Genomic DNA, 16,728 nt, shown 5'->3' on the forward strand with positions numbered 1-16,728 from the left:
TAAGAGTCTGTTTCTTGGTTTGCCTCTTTTCTCTCCCATGCTCATTTGATTTGTTTCTCAAATTCCACATATGAGTGGAATTATATTGTATTTGTCTTTCTCTGACTTACTTATTTCACTTTGCGTAATACTATCTAGCTCCATCCACGTTTGCAAATGGCAAGATTTCATTCTTTTTGATAGCTGAGTATATATAACATTCATCAGTCAATGGATATTTGGGCTATTTCTATAATTTGGCTATTGTTGATGATGCTACTATAAACATCGAGGTGTACATATCCCTTTGAATCTGTATTTTTGTATCCTTTGGGTAAAGGATAGTACAATTGCTGACTTGTAGGATAGTGCTATTTTTAACTTCAAGGAAACTCTGTACTGTTTTCTAGAGTGGGTGCACCATTTGCATTCCCACCAACAGTGCAAGAGGGTTCGCCTTTCTCCACATCCTTGCCAACACCTTTTATTTCTTGTGTTGCTGATTTGAGCCATTCTGACAAAGGTGATATCTCTTGTAATTTTGATTTGTATTTCCCTGATGATGAGTGATATTGAGCATCTTTTCATGTATCTATTGGCCATCTATATGTCTTGACATATCTGATAAGGGGTTAGTACCCATAATATATAAGGAACTTATAAAAATCAACACCCAACAAACAAATAATCCAATTAAAATATTGGCAAAGAGATGAATAGACATTTTTCCTGTGGAGCTCAGATTTTTTACTTCAGACTCCATCTTTTCTCTCTAAGCATTTAGTGCTGTAAACTTCCCTTTCTGCACTGGTTTAGTTATATCCCACATGTTTTCATGTGCTATATTCTTATTTTTATTCACTTCTATTTAGTTTTTTTGTTTGTTTGTTTGTTTATTAAATTTCCCATGATACTTTCTCTTTGACCCATGGATTATTTAGAAGGAAGTTGTTTGGTTTCTAGTGTTTGTAAATTTTCCTGTTATCTTTTCCCCTTTATTCCTTTTATCTTTTATTGATTTCTAGATTGATTCTATTGCAGTTAGAAAACACACTCTATAATTTTAATAATTTTTTAGTTTATCAAAATGTAGTTGACATACAATATTATATTAATGTCAGGTGCACAATGTAGTGATTCTACAATTATTTACATCACCCAGTGCTCACCATTATAAGTGTAGTTACCATCTGTCACCATACATTTTTCAAATATCATTAACAATATTCCCTATACTGTACTTCTCATCACTCTGATTTATTTATTTTAGAACAGGAGTTTTGTACCCTTTATTTTACATTCATTGAGGTTTGGTTTATGTCCCAGAATATGGTACAAAAGCCCTTAGAGCTCTGTTTATTCTTTTTCTTAGTCAGGTTTCTCTCTATTGTTCAGCATACATAATTTCTGTTTTCAGGATCACTGGTTTGTTCTCTCCTTTCCATTCTGTTGTGGAGCCTATCTAATGACATATGCCATTTTTGTCGTTTTTTTAATAATACTTTTTATTATACTATGTTAGTCACCATACAGTACATTCCTGGTTTCTGATGTAAGGCTCGATGATTCATTAGTTGGTATAACACCCAGTGCATCATGCAATACGTGCCCTCCTTACTACCCATCACCGGTCTATCCCATTCCCCCACCCCTCCCCCCTCTGTAGCCCTCAGTTTGTTTCTCATAGTCCGTAGTCTCTCATGTTTCATTCCCCCTTCTGATTACCCCCCCTTTCTTTATCCCTTTCTTCCCCTACTGATCATCCTAGTTCTTATGTTCCATAGATGAGAGAAATCATATGATAGTTGTCTTTCTCTGCTTGACTTATTTCACTTAGCATTATCTCCTCCAGTGCCGTCCATGTTGCAGCAAATGTTGAGAACTCGTTCTTTCTGATAGCTGAGTAATATTCCATTGTATATATGGACCACAACTTCTTAATCCAGTCATCTGTTGAAGGGCATCTTGGCTCCTTCCACGATTTAGCTATTGTGGACATTGCTGCTATGAACATTGGGGTGCATATGGCCCTTCTCTTTACTACGTCTGTATCTTTGGGGTAAACACCCAGTAGTGCAATGGCTGGATCATAGGGTAGCTCAATTTTTAACTTTTTAAGGGACCTCCCCACTGTTTTCCAGAGTGGCTGTACCAACTTGCATTCCCACCAACAATGTAGGAGGGATCCCCTTTCTCCACATCCTCTCCAACAATTGTTTTTTCTTGTCTTGTCTATTTTTGCCATTCTAACTGGCGTAAGGCGGTATCTTAGTGTGGTTTTGATTTGAATTTCCCTGATGGCTAATGATTTTGAACATTTTTTCATGTGTCTGTTAGCCATTTGTATGTCTTCATTGGAAAAGTGTCTGTTCATATTCTTCTGCCCATTTGTTTTGATTTGTTTATCTGTTTCTCGTGTATTGAGTTTGAGAAGTTCTTTGTAGATCTTGGATACCAGTCCTTTATCTGTAGTGTCATTTGCAAATATATTCTCCCATTCCGTGGGCTGCCTCTTAGTTTTTTGGACTGTTTCCTTGGCTGTGCAGAAGCTTTTTATCTTGATGAAGTCCCATAAGTTCATTTTATCTTTTGTTTCTCTTGCCTTTGGGGATGTGTCATGAAAAAGGTTGCTTTGGCAGATGTCATAGAAGTTTCTGCCTATGTTCTCCTCTAGAATTTAGATGGATTCCTGTCTCACATCGAGGTCTTTCATCCATTTGGAGTTTATTTTTGTGTATGGTGTGAGAGAGTGGTCAAGTTTCATTCTTTTGCATGTAGCTGTCCAATTTTCCCTGCACCATTTATTGAAGAGACTGTCTTTTTCCCACTGGATGTTTTTTCCTGCTTTATCAAATATTAGTTGCCCCAAGAGCCAAGGGTCCATTTCCGGGTTCTCTATTCTCTTCCATTGGTCTATGTGTCTGTTTTTGTGCCAGTACCATGCTGTCTTTGTGATCACAGCTTTGTAGTACAGCTTGAAATCTGGCATTGTGATGCCCCCAGCTTTGTTTTTTCCTTTTCAACAGTTCCTTGGAGATTCGGGGCCTTTTCTGGTTCCATACAAATTTAAGGACTATTTGTTCCAGTTCTTTGAAAAAGGTCCTTGGTATTTTGATCGGGATAGCATTGAAAGTGTAGATTGCTCTGGATAGCATGGACATTTTAACTATGATAATTCTTCCGATCCATGAGCATGGAATATCTTTCCATCTTTTTATGTCTTCCTCAATGTCTTTCAAGAGTGATTTATAGTTTCTAGAATATAGGACATTTACGTCTCTGGTTAAGTTAATTCCAAGGTAACGTATGGTTTTTGGTGCTATTGTAAATGGGATGGATTCCCTAATCTCTCTTTCTTCGGTCTCGTTATTCGTGTATAGAAATGCAACTGATTTCTGAGCATTGATTTTGTATCCCGCCACATTACTGAATTGCTCTATAACTTCTAATAGTTTGGGAGTGGATTCTTTTGGGTTTTCCATATAGAGTATCATGTCATCTGCAAAGAGAGACATTTTGACTTCTTCTTTGCTGATTTGGACACCTTTGATCCCTTTTTGTTGTCTGATTGCTGTTGCAAGGACTTCTAGTACTATGTTGAATAATAGTGGTGAGAGTGGGCATCCTTGTCGTGTTCCTGATCTTAAGGGAAAGGCTTCCAGCTTTTCCCCATTGAGAATAATATTTGCAGTAGGCTTTTCATAGATGGCTTTTATGAGATTGAGAAATGTACCTTCTATTCCTACACTCTGAAGGGTTTTAATCAGGAAAGGATGCTGTATTTTGTCAAATGCTTTTTCGACATCAATTCAGAGGATCATATGGTTCCTGAGTCTTTTCTTGTTGATATGATGTATCACGCTGATTCATTTGCAAATATTGAACCACGCTTGCATCCCAGATATGAATTCCACTTGATCATGATGGATAATCCTTTTAATGTACTGTTGGATTGTATTAGCAAGTATCTTGTTGAGGATTTTGGCGTCCATATTCATTAGGGAAATTGGTCTGTAATTCTCCTTTTTGAGGGGGTCTTTGCCTGGTTTGGGAATCAAGGTAATATTGGCCTCATAGATTGAGTTTGATAGCTTTCCTTCTGTTTCTATTTTCTGAAATAGCTTTAGGAGAATAGGTATTATTTCTTCTTTGAATGTTTGGTAGAATTCCCCAGGAAAACCGTCCAGGCCTGGAGTTTTGTTATTTGGAAGGTTGTTTATCACTGACTCAATTTCTTCATAATTAATTGGCCTGTTTAAGAAATCAATTTCTTCCTGTTTCAGTCTTGGTAGTTTATAGGTTTCCAGGAAGGATTCCATCTCTTCCAGATTGCTTAGTTTATTGGCATATAGCTGTTGATAAAAATTTCTAATAGTCCTTCCAATTTCAATGGTGTTGGTCGTGACCTCTCCTTTTTCATTCATAATTTTAATAATTTGGGTCCTTTCTCTTTTCTTTTGGATAAGTCTTGCCAGTGGTCTGTCAATTTTATTGATTCTCTCAAAGAACCAGCTTCTAGTCCTCTTGATCTGCTCTACTGTACTTCTGGTTTCTGATTGATTAATTTCTGCTCTAAGTTTTGTCAACTGCTTCCTCGTGAGTGGATTAGGCCTGTCCCTCTGTTGCTGTTCCAGCTTCTTGAGGTGAGAATATAAAAACTGCATTTTAGATTTTTCTATTCTTTTGAGTGAGGCTTGGATGGCTATGTATTTCCCCCTTAGGACTGCCTTTGCAGTATCCCATAGGTTTTGGACTGTTGTATTTTCATTCTCATTGGTCTCCATAAATTGTTTAATTTGATTTTTGATTTCCTGGTTTATCGAGTCATTCCTGAGCAGGATGGTTCTTAGTCTCCAAGTGTTTGAGTTTCTTCCAAATTTTTCCTTGTGGTTGAGTTCCAGTTTCAGAGCGTTGTGGTCTGAGAATATGCAGGGGATAATTTCAATCTTTTGATATCGGCTGAGACCTGTTTTGTGCCCCAGAACATGGTCTATTCTTGAGAATGTTCCATGGGCATTAGAATAGAATGAGTATTCTTTGGTTCTGGGGTGTAGTGTTCTATATATATCTATGAGGTCCAACTCATCGAGTATGGCATTCAAAGCCTTTGATTCTTCGCTTAGTTTTTGCCAGTGTGTTCTGTCTATTTCTGAGAGTGGAGTGTTGAGGTCCCCTACTATTAATGTATTTTTATCTATATGTCTCTTTATTCTGGTTAAAAGTTGGCTTGTGTATCTTGCTGCTCCCCTGTTGGGGGCATATATATTTATAATTGTCATATCCACTTGTTGAATACTTCCTTTAAGAATAATATAGTGCCCTTCTGCATCTCTAACTATAGTCTGTAGTTTGAAATCCAATCTATCTGATATGAGAATTGCTACCCCAGCTTTCTTTTGAGGTCCATTTGCATGAAAGATGGTACTCCATCCCCTTACTCTCAGTCTGAATGCATCTTTGGGTTCAAAATGAGTCTCTTGTAGACAGCAAATGGATGGGTCATTTCTTTTATCCAATCTGCAACCCTGTGGTGTTTTATGGGAGCATTTAAGCCATTCACATTGAGACTGAATACTGAGAGATATGGTTTTAATGATGCCATGTTGCCTGTAAAGTCTTTGTTTGTATCGGTTGTGACTTTCTGTTCTGTATCACTCTTGGGGCCTTTTTACCTTTATAGAACCCCCCTTAATATCTCCTGTAGGGCTGGTTTCGTGGTTACGAAATTGGTAAGTGACTGGTGATTCTGAAATGTCTTTATTTCTCCATCAATTCTGAATGACAGCCTTGCTGGATAAAGGATCCTTGGCTGCATGTTTTTCTCTGAAAGAGCTTTAAAAATGCTCCCCCAACCCTTTCTCTCATTCCAGGTCTGTGTAGACAGGTCTGACATAATTCTGATGCCTTTGCCTTGGTACGTGAGTGATTTCTTTGCCCTGGCCGCTTTCAATACTGTATCCTTGGATCTAATATTTGCGAAATGCACTATGACGTGACGTGGCGTAGGTTTGTCGTGGTTGAGCTTGGGAGGGGTCCTCTCTGCCTCTTGGAAACGAATGTTTGTTTCCCTTGCTAGATTAGGGAAGTTTTCAGCTACAATTTGTTCAAATATCTCTTCTAGACCTCTGTTTTTCTCCACCCCCTCGGGGATGCTGATGATTCTGACATTGGAATGTTTCATTGAGTCAGTAATCTCCCGTAACCTACATTATTGAGCATGGATTTTTTTGAGTCCAGATTCTATTTTAGCTTTCTCTTCTACTAACCCATCCTCCAATTCCCTGATATGTCTTCTGCCTCATTCACCCTTGCCATCAGAGCCTCTAGTTTTGCCTGCATTTGGCTCATAGAATTTTTAATTTCTGTCAGATTCACTCTCATTTCTGTCCTTAGGGATTCTATATTCTCAGTAACCTTTTCGTTAATACTTTTTCATTTCTACTCATCATTTTGACCATCGTTACTCTGAATTCCATTTCTGATAATTTGGTTACATCCATATCCATTATTTCTGTGGCAGAGGCCACAGACTCACTGTCTTTTCTTTGCTGTGGGGGGCTTCTCCTTCTTGTCATTCTGATGAGGAGAGGTTGCGGGGTTGTCCAGAGCCCAAATTATTGACTGGGTCCCAGGCCGTGCCCCTTGTTTTATAGGGATCTTAGGGATGTGGGCTTCTTCTTTAAAGATTTTATTTATTTATTGATCTGAGAGAGAGAGACCGACAGTCAGCAAGAAGGGGAACAGAAGCAGGGGAGTGGGAGAGGAAGAAGCAAGCTTCCAGTGGAGGAGCCCGATGAGGGACTCCTTTCCGGAACGCTGGGATCACACCCTAAGCCGAAGACAGGCGCTCAATGACTGCGCCACCCAGGCTCCCCGGGTTGTGGGCTTCTTGATTTTTCAGCCTGCCTTCTGTGTTCTGGGGGAGGGGCCTGCCGCGCCGATACTCAGGCAACCCTGTTTGGGTACAGTCTCTGTGTCCCCTGCGAGGGGGGATGGAGATGGGCACGCTGTGAACCAGTATTTCCAGGCTTTTGTTCTCTGGCGGCTTTCCCTGGCGGTCTGCTATGCCTCTTCTGAGAGTCAGAGCAGCAGAGGCTGCATTGTCACAGAACAGATGGATTGCAGCCCATTCTCTACTGATGTTCTGGCCACTTTAACTCCGTTACTGTTGGTGCTACTCAACCCTGCAGCATCCTGGGATGTGCGCCCCACACCCGGCGTCCCTGCCCTCACTTCCAGGGCCGGCGCGTCTCTGTCCTTTGTGTTTCTAACACCGCCAGCCCCAGCCGCTAGCCGCCTCCGCGCGCTCCCGGATCTCCGGGTCTCAGTCTATGCCCGGTGAGCACACCGGGATTCTGGAGTTCCGTGAGAAGCCTGGTGGCGTGCGCACCCGGTTCACGGTGTCAGTCTGCTGTTTCACGGGTGCCAACCGCGAGTCCGCCCGCTCCCCTGTGCAGGTGGCCCGCCAGCTGCCAGCCACCCAGCGCACGCTCCGGGAGCTCCCGGTCTCAGTCTGGATCCAGTGAGTACACCGGTTTCCGGTGTTCCGCGAGATGCCTGGTGGCGCGAGCTCCAGGCTCACCGGTCTCAGTCCGCTCTCTCGCGGTGCCGTCCGTGAGTCCGCCCGCTCCCCGGTGCAGGTGGCTGCCGCTTCCCGGCACCTGAACGCAGCGGCTCCCTCCCCCTTCCCTTTATCTTCCAATATCTGTGCGTGGTTTCACGGCTCCCCGCTTTGTACCTCAATACTCAGCGCTGGAGATGTTCATTTGTAGAGATCCAGTTGTATCTTCGTGCATCTCAGGCTGACTCTGTGGTTGTTTAGGCTGGTCTGGCACCTATCCAGCTCGACTCAGGGGACTGGCTGAAAAAGGGGTCCCCTACTCCTCCGCCATCTTAACTCTCCCCCTGGACCACAAATTCTTAATCCAGTCATCCGTTGAAGGGCATCTCGGCTCCTTCCATGATTTAGCTATTTTGGACAATGCTGCTATGAACATTGGGGTGCATATGGCCCTTCTCTTCACTACGTCTGAATCTTTGGGAAATACCCAGTACTGCAATTGCTGGATCATAGGGTAACTCAATTTTTAAATTTTGAAGGGTCCTCCACACTGTTTTCCAAAGTGGCTGTACCAACTTGCATTTCCACCAACAATGTAAGAGGGATCCCCTTTCTCCACATCCTCTCCAACATTTCTTGTTTCCTGCCTTGTCAATTTTTGCCATCTAACTGGTATAAGGTGGTATCTCAAGGTGGTTTTGATTTGAATTTCCCTGATGGCTAATGATTTTGAAGATTTTTTCATGTGTCTGTTAGCCATTTGTATGTCTTCATTGGAAAAGTGTCTGTTCATATCTTCTGCCCATTTTTTGAAATGGATGCCTTCCTGGAAACCTATAATCTACCAAGACTGAAACAGGAAGAAATTGATTTTTTAAACAGACCAATTAATTATGAAGAGATTGAAGCACTATTCAAAAACCTCCCTAAAAACAAGATTCCAGGGCCTGATGGAATCCCTGGGGAATTCTACCAAACATTCAAAGAAGAAATAATACCTATTCTCCTGAAGCTGTTTCAAAAAATAGAAAGAGAGGGGCGCCTGGGTAGTGCAGTGGTTAAGCATCTGCCTTCGGCTCAGGGCGTGATCCCGGCATTATGGGATCGAGCCCCACATCAGGCTCCTCCACTAAGAGCCTGCTTCTTCCTCTCCCGCTCCCCCTGCTTGTGTTCCCTCTCTCGCTGGCTGTCTCTCTCTATCAAATAAATAAATAAAATCTTTAAAAAAAATAGAAAGAGAAGGAAAACTACCAAACTCATTCTATGAGGCCAGTATTACCTTGATCCCCGAACCAGGCAATGACCCCATCAAAAAGGAGAATTACATCCTGATATCCCTGAGGAATATGGACTCCAAAATTCTCAACAAGATCCTAGCTAATAGGATCCAACAGTACATTAAAGGATTATCCATCATGACCAAGTGGGATTCATCCCTGGGATGCAAGGGTGGTTCAACATTCACAAATCGATCAGTGTGATAGATCATATCTACAAGAAAAGAGTCAAGAACCATATGATCCTCTCAATAGATGCAGAAAAAGCATTTGACAAAATACAGCATCCTTTCCTGATTAAAACACTTCAGACTGTAGGGATAGAGGGTACATTCCTCAATCTCATAAAAACCATCTATGAAAAGCCTACAGCAAATATCATTCTCAATGGGGAAAAGCTAGAAGCCTTTCCCTTAAGATCAGGAACACGACAAGGATGCCCACTCTCACCATTATTATTCAACATAGTACTAGATGTCCTTGCAACAGCAATCAGACAACAAAAAGGGATAAAAGGTATCTAAATTGGCAAAGACAAAGTCAAACTGTCTCTCTTCGGTATTATTTCTGAGTTGGTTGGGGAAGTACAGGATTTTCAGACAAGGTACCTATACATTTATCAATGGGATTCTTGATTCTAAGTGAGTATAAAGACAAGACAAAATAATTCTTAGTTCAGTTCCAATAGTGATAGGCTAAACAGTACTTATTGGCAATCTATAAAAGATGAGACATTCCACAGTGTCCTAATAATCTATGTCTGTAAGTCCTAAACAGCATGAACGCCATTTTACTGAACTGTGATGCATTCACCACTGACTAGCATTTGAGGTTAGACTTTAATCCTGTGGTTACAACTGGTAACCAGAAAGTTTACCTAAAGAAGTGTCTCTACATTCAAAAACTGGAAATATATTTTTAAAAGGCATTTACTTCAAGGGAATTATGGTTCTCAAGTATTCTGGGTAAGAGATTAACTCTAAATACATGAAAGACCTCAATGTGAGATAGGAATCCATCAAAATCCTAGAGGAAAACATAGTCAGTAACCTCTTCAATATTGACCACAGCAACTTCTTTCAAGACACATCTTTCAAGACACATCAAAAGTAAAAATGAACTTTTGGGGCTTCATTAAGATAAAAAGCTTCTGCACAGCAAAGGAAAAAGGCAACAAAACTAAGAGTCAACCCACAGAATGGGAGAAGATATTTGCAAATGACATTACAGATAAAGGGTGGTATCCAAGATCTATAAAGAACTTCTCAAGCTCAACACCCATAAAACAAATAACCCAGTCAAAAAATAGGAAGAGGACATCAACAGATACTTCTCCAAAGAAGACATACAAGTGGCTAACAGACACAGGAAAAATGTTCAACATCATTAGCCATCAGGGAAATTCATCAAAAACCAGGGATGTACTGTATGGTGACTAACATGATATGATAAAAAATATTATTTAAAAAAAGGGAAATTCAAATCAAATCCACATTGAGAAACTGCCTTATACCAGTTAAAATGGCAAAAATTGACAAGGCAAGAAACAACAAATGTTGGAGAGGATGTGGAGAAGAGGGAACCCTCTTACACTGTTGGTGCTAATGCAAGGTGGTACAGCCACTTTGGAAAACAGTGTGGAAGTCCCTCCAAAAGTTAAAAATAGAGCTAACCTATGAGCCAGCAATTGCACTACTGGGTATTTACCCCAAAGATACAGACGTAGTGAAGAGAAGGGCCATATGCACCCCAATGTTCATAGCAGCAATGTCCACAGTAGCCAAACAGTGGAAGGAGCCCAGATGCCATTCGACAGATGAATGGATAAAGAAGATGTGGTCCATATATACGATGGAATATTACTCAGCCATCAGAAAGGATGAATACCCACCATTTGCATCAACATGGATGGAACCAGAGGAGATAAGTGAAATAAGTCAAGCAGAGAAAGACAATTATCATATGGTTTCACTTATTCGTGGAACATAAGGAATAGCATGGAGGACATTAGAGAAGGAACGGAAAAATGAAGGGGGAAGAATCAGAGGGGGAGATGAACCATGAGAGACTATGGACTCCAGGAAACAACAGGTTTTAAAAGGGGGAGTGGGGGATGGGTTAGCATGGGGATGGGTATTAAGGAGGGCAGGTATTGCATGGAACACTGGGTTTATTATACGCAAACAATGAAGCATGGAACACTACATAAACAACTAATGAAGTACTGTATGGTAACTAACTAAATAAATAAATAAATAAAAATGGATAAAAGGAATTGGCAACTTAGCATGCTAACTCAAATCCCATGAACACAGTTTTTCATGATGATATATTTACCACATTCATCTTTTTTACAATACCTCTCCAAAAATCACCAACTATATATAGGAAACTTTGTGTTAAAGGATTGAGTTATAGGGGGTAACTGGCCATATCAGGTAGCTAGTGACAGGTAGTTGTGACAATTTAGACAAATGAGCTGACAAATTCCTGAAAATAGGGAATTAAGTCCTTTGTTAAAATAGTTATTGACCCATACAGAAATAGTTTCAAATCTGGAATTTAGAAATTAAAATTGTGATCCTATGAAACAAGTATTCAGATCGATAGCTTTAATATCAAAAATTATTTTCATAAATTTCCACAACAGAAGTTGTTGACTATGTTAATGCTGTGATGAGAAAATAATTTAGAGAGAAGATACACCCACGAGTAAGCTGATCTGACAAAAACCACAGACTGACATCAAATGGACAAAAAAACAAAATGCTATGAAAAAAAAAGACAACTAAAAAGAGGGGGTGGGTGCTGGGGACACAGTTAAGGCATCTAAAAAATTCCACATGGCTTTAGCCTATTAGAATATTTTGCACTTTTTTTCTTTTAAAGAAGATTTGAAAACGTCTGAAAACCATGAAAATTGTTTGACAATCCTGCATGTCAGATTCCGACAGTTTGCAAGCGTCATTCAGATGTTTGCCAAGGAAAATAAAGAGACCTCTCCTCATAAGACTGCACATGGGACATCCTCCTAGTTCTCTCTATCTTATACTGGATGGCAATCCAGAGGTCTGTGCAGCAGTCACAAACAAGGTTTGTTATCTGGAAGGGAAGGACCTTGGATTTTCCATTCGTTGGAGAGCAACCCAGCTTTAGTTTTTCCACATACTATGCATGTCCAGGCTTAGGACACTGGAGAACTTTGATGGCATCTTCTACTTTGAACCACTCTCTCTTCCTTCCTATATTAACAGAATCTTCCCAATCTTCTATTTCAGTGACATTAAGAACATAAGCATGTTTTATACTTTTGGTCTTGGTTCTGCTCAAATACGCCTAGGAGTCTGCCTAATTTTCCTTTGACTCCAGCCTCTTCATAAACGTCCCTCAAAGCGCCCGCCGCCGGGCTCCTCCTCCAGCTCCATTCCTCCTCGGGGACAATCCGCTGGTCCGGGTACTGGCTGCCGCTGCTCCTCTTCCTGCTCACTACGGAAGCCCTGGCAGTCATATGTCCGCGTCTGATTGGGCCTGAAAGTCATCTTAGAGGCGGGCTCTTGCTGCCGCTGCTGCTCTGGCCGCCACCACGGCGATTCGGGGCACAGGGGCGCCAGGAGGCGAGGCGGTGGCGCAGGGAGTGGCAGTGAGGCTGTCAATCCCGCAGCCCGCGGCCGCTTATATGTGGGGCAGGACGCAAGCGCAGATCACTGCAGCCCAGGTGCTGGAGAGGAAACGCTGCCTCAGCCCGGCGGTTCGCTGCGCACTCTTCTCCGCTCCCCCTAATTGAATTTAAATTAAAACACACACACACACACACACACACACACACACACACACACACTAGGGGCGCCTGGGTGGCTGAGTCCTTAAGCGTCTGTCTTCGGCTCAGGGCGTGATCGCAGCGTTCTGGGATTGAGCCCCAAATCAGGCTTCACACACACACACACACACACACACACACACACACACACACACACACACACACACACTAGGGGCACCTGGGTGGCTCAGTCCTTAAGCGTCTGTCTTCGGCTCAGGGCGTGATCGCAGCGTTCTGGGATTGAGCCCCAAATCAGGCTTCTCACACACACACACACACACACACACACACACACACACACACACACTAGGGGCACCTGGGTGGCTCAGTCCTTAAGCGTCTGTCTTCGGCTCAGGGCGTGATCGCAGCGTTCTGGGATTGAGCCCCAAATCAGGCTTCTCTGCTAGGAGCCTGCTTCTTCCTCTCCCACTCCCCCTGCTTGTGTTCCCTCTCTCGCTGCCTGTCTCTCTCTGTCAAATAAATAAAATGTTATATATATATATAATTAAACCTCCCCCCAAACAAATAAACAACAGCGTCATCATAATCTCCTAGCAAAGTAAAAGTTGTTTTTTTCCTGAAGGGTTAGAAGGTTCAGGATTCAGAAAAGTTTTTCTGCATCTGTATTATTAATTCACGCTGGATTCTTACCCAAATTCATTGTTTCTGAATTTACAGCTTTACAGACTGTATTACTGATAATGCATTTGGTTCCAAACACTTCTTTTAAGTTAACAATATTGTCTTAAAATATCTTCGAAATTTTTCTGTCTTGCAAAAAGTTTATCAGCTATTGCTTTATATTTATTCCTGCACTGTCTTCCCAATGCATTCTATTCTTACTGTAGTCACTGTTCTATTTTATACCCTTTGTAACAATTCAGATGGCTCCCATTTGTCTGCCTACTTAGCCCTCTATGTAGCTGGTGACTTCTATGTTTGATCTCCTGGTTTATATAGCCATCATGCAATTTGAAATTATCATTGTACTTCTGATTCAGTATTTGTTGCCTGTCAAACTTTTGTAAAAAATGACGTACTCAATAAGGTGTGCTAGCTCAATGCTTTGAGATGATCTCCAATTCTTACAACCTTGACAATCTATGGGCTTTACATGAGAAAGGCCTGAGAGCTCCCCTCTTAATCTTTTTTACTCAAATGTGTCATTAAGTGGTTTACACCAGCTATGTACTTTCCCTCTGAAGTGAGACATGACAACCAGGAAAATCTTTCCTGGCCATGAGGGACAAAACCACTGAATATGGAAAACTTAGTACTTTATCCGTGACACTTTTGAGGAAAGATCTTGATCTAAATGGGAAAATGCAAAATTAATAAAGGAAAACCTCACTAAAATGAGTCAGGAGTCCAGTCAGCGGAGATCTCACACCATACGAACGCCTATCAGCCCTTTGCAGACCCATCAAAAAGAGAGGTACTTTGTTTTATTTTTTTAAGATTTTATTCATTTATTCAACAGAGATAGAGACAGCCAGCAAGAGAGGGAACACAAGCAGGGGGAGTGGGAGAGGAAGAAGCAGGCTCATAGCGGAGGAGCCTGATGTGGGGCTTGATCCCATAATGCTGGGATCACGCCCTGAGCCGAAGGCAGACACTTAACCGCTGTGCCACCCAGGCGCCCCAAGAGAGGTACTTTGCATTCCCAACAGGAAGAAGACTATGCATTACTACCCCAACAGGAGGAAAAAACATTTTTTGTTTTGTTTTCCTGATAGGCTATAGCTCAGCCAGTTAGAGACCTTAAACAAAGTAGCCAATGAAAAGTCACTACACTTGAATTCCCATTTTACCCCAATAAACATTCTGTTTACAAAATCCCCTTCCTACAACTCCTTTCTTCTATAAGAATAGTCCTTTCCTTTGTTCTCCAGTCATGCCAATGGTTTTGCCATAGCTTACATGACCCAAATTGCAATTATCTGCTATTACTGAATAAACCCATTTTTTTGCCGGTAAAATAACTGACAGTTTTACATTTAAAGTTAACACTGTGAACTGGGGAGTGGGGCCATTTGGGCAAGCAGTGAGGTCTCTGACATGATTATATATGTCCCTGGAGTGTCATATCTGCTGAAGGAGGCATAAGAAACCAACAGCAAACTCGTGGGCTGGGACTGTGTCATCCGAGATGGTGTCCTACCAATATTGAATCTGTCTCACTCAGGGAAAAGGTCCTGAATCCTTCTATGTTGGCTGCATAGAAGATGGGTGATCCATGTGGCTATCCAGTGGTGTATTGGTCATGGGCTGGAGGCTTCCCTGAAGACTGAATTGCATATCTGGCACTGGCTGCTATTGGAACAAATTGTTAAGAGCTTCCCTGGATTATCAAGGACACATTCAGTAACATAAAAAGTGGCTTTCCTTTCATTTTCCAAGGAACTCATCCAGTGCACATAAAGATTCTGGACACATTTATATCCCATTTAAGAGAAATCTGCAGATGCTATTTGTGAATTCTTAGAACCACCCAGTGAGGGTGATGGACAAATCACAAGGGGTTACACTCACTGTTACAGATGGGTTTTTGTATGGACAATCATAGAGCCAGTTAGCTTGTAGCGATATTTGATGTATAGAAAGCAGGGGCAAGGATCATTTACACATTCCTGCCAGAAAGCACATTGCCTGAAAAGAAATTCAATTCATCTGCCACAACAATCAGTGACATGCTGACCTGAGTCCTTCCAACAGGGCTCTCCAACATTCCTTGCTTTTCCATGCAGTGGTGAATTGTGAGCTGGAATCATATTGTTCCAGCGTTATATCTGTGTGATGACTAGATCTGAGGCATTTACCAGCAACCTTATCACCCAGGTCATAAAAAGCAGTAAGAAAAGCCATAGTCACAAAGAGCATTGATATTAGATGAGTTTGTGTTGGGTTCATTCTGACTGAGCTATTTGTATTTGATTAAAGGTGACTGTGGTTGATCTCAGGGAGAAGAAATGGGTTACTTCATCGAGTGTGGGGTAAGGCCAGAACCTGTAACTTTCTTGCACACTCTCATCTCTAAATATGGCTCATGTCCACCAAGTGGAGAGTTTCTTTCTCTCTTTAGCCACCCAAACTGCCACTGGTTGGTCCCAGGGTGGTGGTTTTCACTTTCTGCAAACCTGTAGGGGAAATAATCTCATTAGCCAGCACTTGTAACCACTATATTTAAGGAGAGTGATTGGCAAAAGGAGGCTCCTTCTGGGGAGTCCTCACCATTTTCAGTGTTTCTGAAGAAATTATCAAAAACTAACTTGGTGGGCTTTTGGTCTGGGGCCATCGAATGATGAGTGGATCATATTGGACTATCCGCTCTGAGTCAGGTTGCCAGCATAAAGCAGAAGGTGAGATGATTGCAACAGCAGAGCAGAAGAGGGAAGGGGAGTCAGTGGATAATTTTTTTAAGGCATCATCTTGGAGGATAAAAGCTTGAGGCTTGCCAGAGATGACCAAAAGTAGATTTTGGAGAATGTATGATAACTGATATGTGGAGTTAAAGGCCTTGGAGGTGAGAGCTGAGCAAGATGAGGGCCTGAGAGAGTTTGATCCATTTCAGAGACCACTTGCCCAAAAGTAATTTAAAGAGAATCTCATTAAGCATGTCATTATGACACTAAATGAGGCCAGCTGCCTGGGAGCAGCAGTCTAGATGAAAACTCCAAAGAATATTAAGTTGGAGAGTCCACTGTTGAGTCTCCTGAGATGGAAAGTAGGTGCCCTAGGGAGGGGCAATAATTTCTGGTGATCCAAAGGGAACAAGAACCAATTTAGTAAGGAAAGAGATCACCTCCTTTGAGGAGGAATTCTGGGTGAAGGTCACTACATTGGTCTCGTGTAAAACTTAATGATTGTGCCTGAAGAGGACAGTGGGTTGATAAAATCAATTTACCAGCAGGATTATGGCCAGTCTTCTAGGGAAATATGCCTCTATCTGGATAACCTCCGTCATTTAGTTTGGGAGCAGAGACTAGACTAATTTATCACAAACTTGCTTGCCCTGAGGAAAAAGTGAGTCCTGTTGCTTGTACCCTCTTAAAGCATGGATTTCCTGGTAACCCATGGTTGTGTGGGACCATTTT

General features: G+C 41.7%; 1 pseudogene; it reads right to left on the minus strand.

The window, feature by feature from the left end:
* Positions 1-11,858: 11,858 nt before the first annotated feature.
* Positions 11,859-12,325, minus strand: LOC123790815 (diphosphoinositol polyphosphate phosphohydrolase NUDT4B pseudogene; annotated as a pseudogene).
* Positions 12,326-16,728: the final 4,403 nt, after the last annotated feature.

Source organism: Ursus americanus, chromosome 28, assembly GCF_024610735.1.
Source record: "Ursus americanus isolate L20-20 chromosome 28, mUrsAme1.1.p, whole genome shotgun sequence".
In the NCBI taxonomy this organism is placed as follows: Eukaryota; Metazoa; Chordata; class Mammalia; order Carnivora; family Ursidae; genus Ursus; species Ursus americanus.